The sequence below is a fragment of the Cydia strobilella genome, chromosome 3 (genome assembly GCF_947568885.1).
Source record: "Cydia strobilella chromosome 3, ilCydStro3.1, whole genome shotgun sequence".
Lineage (NCBI taxonomy): Eukaryota > Metazoa > Arthropoda > Insecta > Lepidoptera > Tortricidae > Cydia > Cydia strobilella.
This window is the reverse complement of record NC_086043.1, coordinates 6,579,084-6,586,797: the sequence shown is the minus strand read 5'-3', so window position 1 is coordinate 6,586,797 and position 7,714 is coordinate 6,579,084.

Genomic DNA, 7,714 nt, shown 5'->3' with positions numbered 1-7,714 from the left:
CCATTCCCCCCTTTATCTCCGAAACCACGGGGTCTAAAATTTTGAAACAAATACACAAAATAGATATTTACCTATAGATCACAGGAAAACCTACTAGAAATGTGCAGTCAAGCGTGAGTCGGACTTAATTACTTAGTTTTTGATCCGACCCCTACGGGGTTTTTAAAGACATTTCACTCACGTTTCACATAAAAATACATTGTTTAAATTGTGTAATGTACGGAACCCTTGGAACGCGAGTCCGACTCGCACTTTGCCGGTTTTTTTAATAGTGATTCAAGAGGAAGGTTTATATGTATAATTTGTAAAGGTTTTGTGTAAATTAATTGAACTACCCGTGTGAAGCCGGGGCGCGTCGCTAGTGGGAACTAAAGTACACCTACTAAAACTAGTCTACCTAGTCTACCTTCCTCTGTTGACAGATAACTTGGTAGCAGATATGTCTGTAGGTACCCAATAAATATAGCCACTAGTATTAATATAATAAATACCTATATATTAGTTAAATAAGTTACTTAGTAGCAATTTGTTTTTGTCTAATTTGCATAAAGCTATTCTCCTCCCCAACCAACTCCGATGTTCACACCGAGCGGCAGGTGATATCTTTCATCGCGCTGTAAACAATATATTTTATGGGTTTTGCATAGCGCATGATTTTAAACTGTTAAAATGTAATAATGTGATAAATCGCCTTTCTCTAGTTTAAGCTTAAAGAAAGGAGGGTACGAATGTAATCGGCCGAATCAGACCCCGTGACGGGCGGGTGTTGGGTACTTGTCATTTTTTGTTATTTATGTGCAACGGCTTCGTTGGGGCTGTTTTGGTAATTAATATAGAGAAATGGTTAAATTGAGCGCCGTTTACCCGCGGGCGGGGCGCAGCTCGCGAGCGAACACCTTTCGGGGTTGTCGGGTACCTATTAACTTTGGTGTCACCAATTACACACTATTTTAAGGATGCATGGGGGTCAGGCTGATGTAAGAGCGATAAATCTAAATGAGTTTTGATATATTAATGGGCGGTAGAACAACAATTTGATTAAATTTATGTTGCGCTTCTAATCAAATTTAATAATAAATATTTAAGTGTAGACATACCTACTCTGTTTTCTCCTAGAGTCAAAACTTTGGTAAGCTAGTTTTTAGCGTCTTTTAATAAAAGAAACAAGAACAAAGGAAACGCAGAGGAAGACCGACACGGGTGTCGGACCAAGCTAAAGAAAAAGTTAACGTACAGGCGTATGGACTCAACAGCTCCACCGACAAGAGTCAGACTCTTAAAATTATGTTGATGATGTAAGTGCCATAAGATTTGCTATTTGGCTCATATTAAAGTACGAAAATCTTCACTGTACATGTTCTGACATAGGTACATATGCACAATAACACATTCGATAATGCATACCTATAGGAAAAACTAAGGTAAGTACCTAGATCACTCTCGATATCAGACTTCGCTAACTAAAGCGTCGCGTGTCTATTGCATTGACTGGAAATCCTTTAAAGATTACCCGGGCAACGAACTTTTAAATATCCCTATAATTGCACACTATACAAGGTGATTTTGTTATGTCTGACCATGCTCTGAGGGGTGGATATGTAGGTGACAACTTTTACTATGGGGCCAAACCCGAAATCGCGAAGAAAACCACTGCTGCTGTTCCATAGCAAACATTGACATGTGATTCACCGAAATGTATGAGACGGCAGATTTTTATAGTAAAAGTTGTTAAGTATGACCCACATATTCACCCCTCAGAGTATGGTCAGACATAACAAAATCATCCTGTATACCTTTCAATCTGATTGATAGCGGATAGACTCGTACCTAACTTATTACAAAGTAGTTACCTTGAGTTGAGAAGGGTAGAAAGCATCCACATAAAATTTTACTGTAATCCATGGCAAGATGCAAGCCCAGCTGCTAGCTGATGCTTATTACCGACTACAATGTTTACCAAATCACAGACAAGTAAGTAATAAAAACAGTCAATCATTGCTCTCTACAGGGTGGGCCCTGTAACAGGAGCAATAAATTAAACTGTAGGCTGTACTCCTCAAACTGACCAACATTTGTTCAGCGACTTTTAAAAATAACGTATTTTCATTTTTAGTATCTACACTTTAAAGTTTATTCTAAGACGCAATGTATTGCGAATTTCGTTATGTTTAAAGCGTGACAAGCAACGTCAATTACAATGACAATAGCGTACATTGATGAAAACCAAGTGCTGTGTTACGCTACCGAATGTCAAGCAGGTAAATAACAGCAAGATTAAAACAAAAGGTGATACGCTGGAATTTGAAGATCGAACGGTTTTCCTTGAAGTCACTTATTTAGACTCAAAACTGCAATGGCATGCACATATAGCCACAAGCCGGCAAACCAAGGCCCTTAGCACACGAGGCGTAGGCGAGGCGTAAGCGTATCGTAAAAAAAAAACCGCGCGATTCGGACTCGCGCACCGAGGGTTCCGTACTTTTTAGCATTTGTTGTTATAGCGCCAACAGAAATACATCATCTGTGAAAATTTCAACTGTCTAGCTATCACGGTTCATGAGACACAGCCTGGTGACAGACAGACAGACGGACAGCGGAGCCTTAGTAATAGGGTCCCGTTTTTACCCTTTGGGTATGGAACCCTAAAAACGATACGAGTACGAGAGGCGTAGTTCTGGGCACCAAGCGTCGCGTAAGCGTGATCGTTCTGTTTGCATACAAGTTCTTGACGCTTACGCCTTTACGACAGGGATCTCATACGCTACGCTACGACTACGCTTCGCGTGCGGACTTGTTTGAGATTGTACGTGCTCGTAGCGCTCTCGTTACACGCGCGTATTACGCTACATTTACGCGACGCTTACGCCTACGCCTCGTGTGCTGAGGGCCTTAGTTCTGCTGCCCATACAGTTAGGCGAATCAGACGGCTGACAAACGTAGAGACGGCCAAGCTGGTATACTTTACGATAGCTACTTCCACAGTGTTGTCGTATGGAATTCGGTTGTGGGGAAAAGCGGCAGACATTCAGACACTATTTGTGCTGCAGAAATGAGCTGTACGTTCTATATATGTATAGACTGGACGCTCGAGTATTTCTAAGAGAGAAATTCAAAGAAGTTAACATTCTTAGTACCGATGGTAATTGATTAAAAATTCAATCAAAAAAACATGTCTGAGCATATATCACGTTATTATTATATTCTTAGCACTTATATGAGAAAGTTATTATAATAATATATTATAAGTTATTATAATATATTATTGAAGTACTAGCAGTTCTTATAATTTACTTGTCTCATCATCATCATTCCCCGGCTTCTAGAGGCTCGCGTAACTCGCGTTAGCGCACAATGGGCACTTGCGGCCACCGGAGACCTATAACAAATATTAGACGACCGCTTGTAATGAGATGAGCCTCCTTTCGGGTACTATATTTAGCCTCGTAATCGGCCTAATAGCCTGGTCGGTAGTGATAGTGACCCTGCTTGCGAACTAGGGATTTATTTGTGTTTTAATCACAAATTCCTGAGTAAATTGTGCCTGAGTTATTTCTATAAATATGTAGGTATACCGTCGCCAAGTACCCATAGTTTTGCTTAGATTGCGCCTAGGTCGATCTGCGTAAGATTGTCCCCAAATATTTATTTATTTGAGCATAGGTAGGTATGAAATGTTTTGGCATCTCATGAAGCTTTAACATTTTTTTAAAGCTTTGAAATTTTGCTAATTAGACCTTATCGCTCTATTAATAAGAGGTAGGTTCATGAGAATGTTTCAATGATTTTTCATAAAAGTTGGAATTTGGCGTGAGGTAAGAAAAAATCGACCAACATACAGGCAGACAGACGGACAAGGCGGAACTATAATTTATTTGTGTATTTTGTGACACTTTCTTACATAATGTAGGTAAAATTACACTTTGTATCGTAACCAAATAAATAGGTACTTACACATTTGAATGGAAAATTGGAATGGTACAGATAAAAGACTCATATTTATTTCAATTTCTACGACTCGTTGTTTATGCTTTGTTAGATTGGTATCTACAAATTACTTACACTAAGACAGCAAATATTTAGAGATCAATTTTATTTCAATTTTTATTCCTACTAGAAAGTTGGCACGCTCATAAACGAGTGATATAAACATGTTATGTCTTCAACGCTTCCTAAAACCATTCGCACACAGTTAACCACACAAATCGAAGAGTAGCTAAGCATCAATCAAATTAAGCTGTTGTAATAAAATTTTATATGTGGCTTTCCATTACAGAAGGGTCCTTATGCTTCAAGTGCAATAAGGTCCTTTTTATCTGATATTCCAACAGAAATTCTGAAAGAAAGGTCCTTTTTGCACATCAAGCATAAGCACCCTTCTGTGATGGAAAGTCACATATCTTCAAATACTTACGTTTCCTTTTTCGCATTAATTATTTATACAAATATATAGTTGCAGCCAGTTAATTTGATTCCGTTAAGAATTTTAATTTTATTTGAAGTAATAATTCAATCAATATGACTGCGAATATCGAGGATGCAATTAAGGCGATGTCTGACTAACCAGTTAGTGGAGTGGTTTAGTGTTGGTGCCTGTGGTTGGATGGACTGGCCAATTACTTATGTATGAGTAGCTAACTAATGTCGCGATTGTCGCGAGTCGTGAGTGCTACGCCGTAGGCCTCGTAGAGCTTACGTAGATATTTTAGCAGCAGTTGTTTTTATTGTTTCAAAATCAGTTATTTATTGATTTGTTACTAGTCCGCCTAATAAGACGATCCGATAAATAAATATATATGTACATATAATAGGTAAATATTCAAATTTATGGTATTTATCTACAACCCAAGAACAAACATTCGTGGTAAAAACAAATTAATGGCCTTTCCGGATTTAGAGCCCACAGAGCCTCTAGATTTATTGGCTGGGCCACTACCGAACTAAGATAACAAAATGTAAAAAAAGCTTATGACGATTCCACCAAACTGTAATTAATTAAGATATTGCAAGAAATTAGATCCAACGGAAAATAGGCAATAAATTTATCTTTAAAACCATTTGAAAAACTCCAGTAAAAAACCTCGTATTATCCTCACGAAAAAGTTCATTCATTCTGTATGTGCGGCGTGCTGCGCGCTTCATAAAAAATAAAATAATATAACAGCAGTAGGAAGCTTCTAACAGACATACTTCACACGCTATCAACAGAACAAAATAAAACACACCTGGACAATCGTAAGTTAATATTTAATTCAATTTATTCCCACCAAATTGAATTTGGTCTACTCATCTTCACAATAGTTTAGTGTACGTTAACAATGAAGGAAATACCGACGTCCGGTAGCCGGCCAGGCGGCCACACAGCGCGCGGCCGGTCACGTCTCCAATGAGATCGGTGCCGCGATGACACCCTTGAAATGTTTTTAATGGCGTGATTCATAGAGCAAATTAAACATTTGACTTGCCGTGAATGCGACGCTGAGTGGATCTGTCACGCACGGACAGTGCAGCGCGGTAGGTACAGATAAGCGCAGCTCTCTATCGTAGCTTTCAGTAGCTTTTCGTCTAGCTGATTCTGGAAATGGGTGAGAGTTATACTCTGACAAGCCCTTTTAGTCAGTGGTAAAAAAGTAGGCGCGAAAAATTTATCTTCCAAATATATGTAAATGTTGAATTTCGCGCTTTTTCTACCTACTGACAAAGTTGGCTTTCCAGAGTATATAAAGATCCAATTAAGATATTAAAAAACTTTTATCTGGTGTCTTTAAATGCACGGGGAGCGTGTCACCTGTTGAGGAAATAAAGTTAATGTTAGCAAATGTCATCGAGAACTCAGACCCATGGAAAAGTTAAGATTTTCCACGACACGGGTTGGACATTCCACGTTACATTATTGGTGTTGCAGGCGTCCATAGGCTACGGTGACTGCTTACCATCAGGCGGGCCGTATGCTTGTTTTCCACCGACGTGGTATTAAAAAAATCTTTAGGTTTTCAACATAGAAGGCAGAACGGAGAATGCTTCACCCACAGAGGACTAGATATTGATGATAATGTCTCATAAGTCTACCTAGAAGGTCCCAGTTTCCGCTTGTCTGTCCGCCTGTACACATCGCGCACTGCGCGGTCGCTGCTGATTAATGCGCCGCTACCGTATTCGACTGTAGGTTTTTTACGCGGACGACACGGCGCGTGTCCGTGAGAACCGATTTACTCAGCTCTGCTTAGAAAGTTTTGTATCTAGAAATAACTTTTTTGGGAAGATATAGCGGCTATTTGCTATTTTTCAATTCGAATCGGTTAAAATTGTTGGTAGAATCAGGTACGACTTATTATGGAAGACTTATTCGTGATATTTAAATAATTATTATTTACGAATTTTACAATGAAAAAATATAATATAAAATCCTGGGTTTCTTATTCGTCATCGCATATTTTCCCCCATCATAAGCTTTGCTTAGTTTTGGGCTAGGACGATCTGCGTAAGATTGTCCCCAAATATTTATTTAGTTATTATTTTTAAACTTGCGTAGGTATCAATTTTTTGACAGCTGGTGAAATCGAATCTTGAAATTGCTACTTTTCATGACTTACTTAGTGTAACTGTACACACATGATAGAAGATAGATCAAAGTTTGAATAAATCGGTAAAACTATTCTTCTCAATCCTTGGTCACTGCGAGCTTGTCGAGACATCTTACATTTCGCTGTACGTAATTTCATGGCTGTTCAAAATTGGTGTTTATGATCGGTTTTTTAACTCATATTTCCAATATACAATATCCCTACCGAATTTCTGAAGGCACAATCGTTCTGAAACAGCCCCGCTCTGAAAAATTAGTCGATCGCCACGTAATTGCATGTAATAGCATCGCGTGACTTTACGAAAACGTTCCAAGGAAGCTCGGCCCAAATTAAATTAGATTAAATTGATTTATTGGAAGAGCGTGTCCCGCGGTCCTGCTCTCTTATTCATAAGCGCATCGCAACGCATGAACCAGCATAAGTTTGACCTCCGATAATGCATAGTGAAACGAATCAAGGGATCAAATTATTCTAGGGATGAGTTCAGAATTGGGTAGAAAATGTTTTGTGAAAAGATATGCTGGAGGCTACGCCACGGCTCCGCTCTGTTGCGCGTCACAGTGTAATTAATGCTATTAGATCCGGAATCTATCGTCTAAATGACCTACCGCGGGTACTGTATCATCCTAGAACGATCTTTAAACATTTGCGGATTGATAAGGAAGAGTAATTATCGTGTTCAGATCTCATGCTACACAAAAGTCTAACAAATACGAATGTGTTAGACGTCTTTCTTTATTGTTTTTTTTTATGAAATAGGAGGCAAACGAGCAGACGGATCACCTGATGGTAAGCGATTACCGCCGCCCATGGACTCCCGCAACACCAGAGGGGTTGTAAGTGCGTTGCCGGCCTTTAAGATGGGAATACGCTCTTTTCTTGAAGGTTTGAAGGTCATATCGGTCCGGAAATACCGCAAGCGACAGTTCATTCCACAGTTTTGCATAATGTAGACTTCTCTTTTTGTAAAGCTATTATAAAACGGTAGATGTTTTTGACGCGTAGTCTCGTCCGCTTCTATTGATGCTGCTATACATCCGAATAGCCAAAAAAGTTTAGGTAATTATATATTTTAGATATTTTCATCACACCAGCTGGTAAAGGCTCTCTTGAATATTCAAAAACTGATAAGA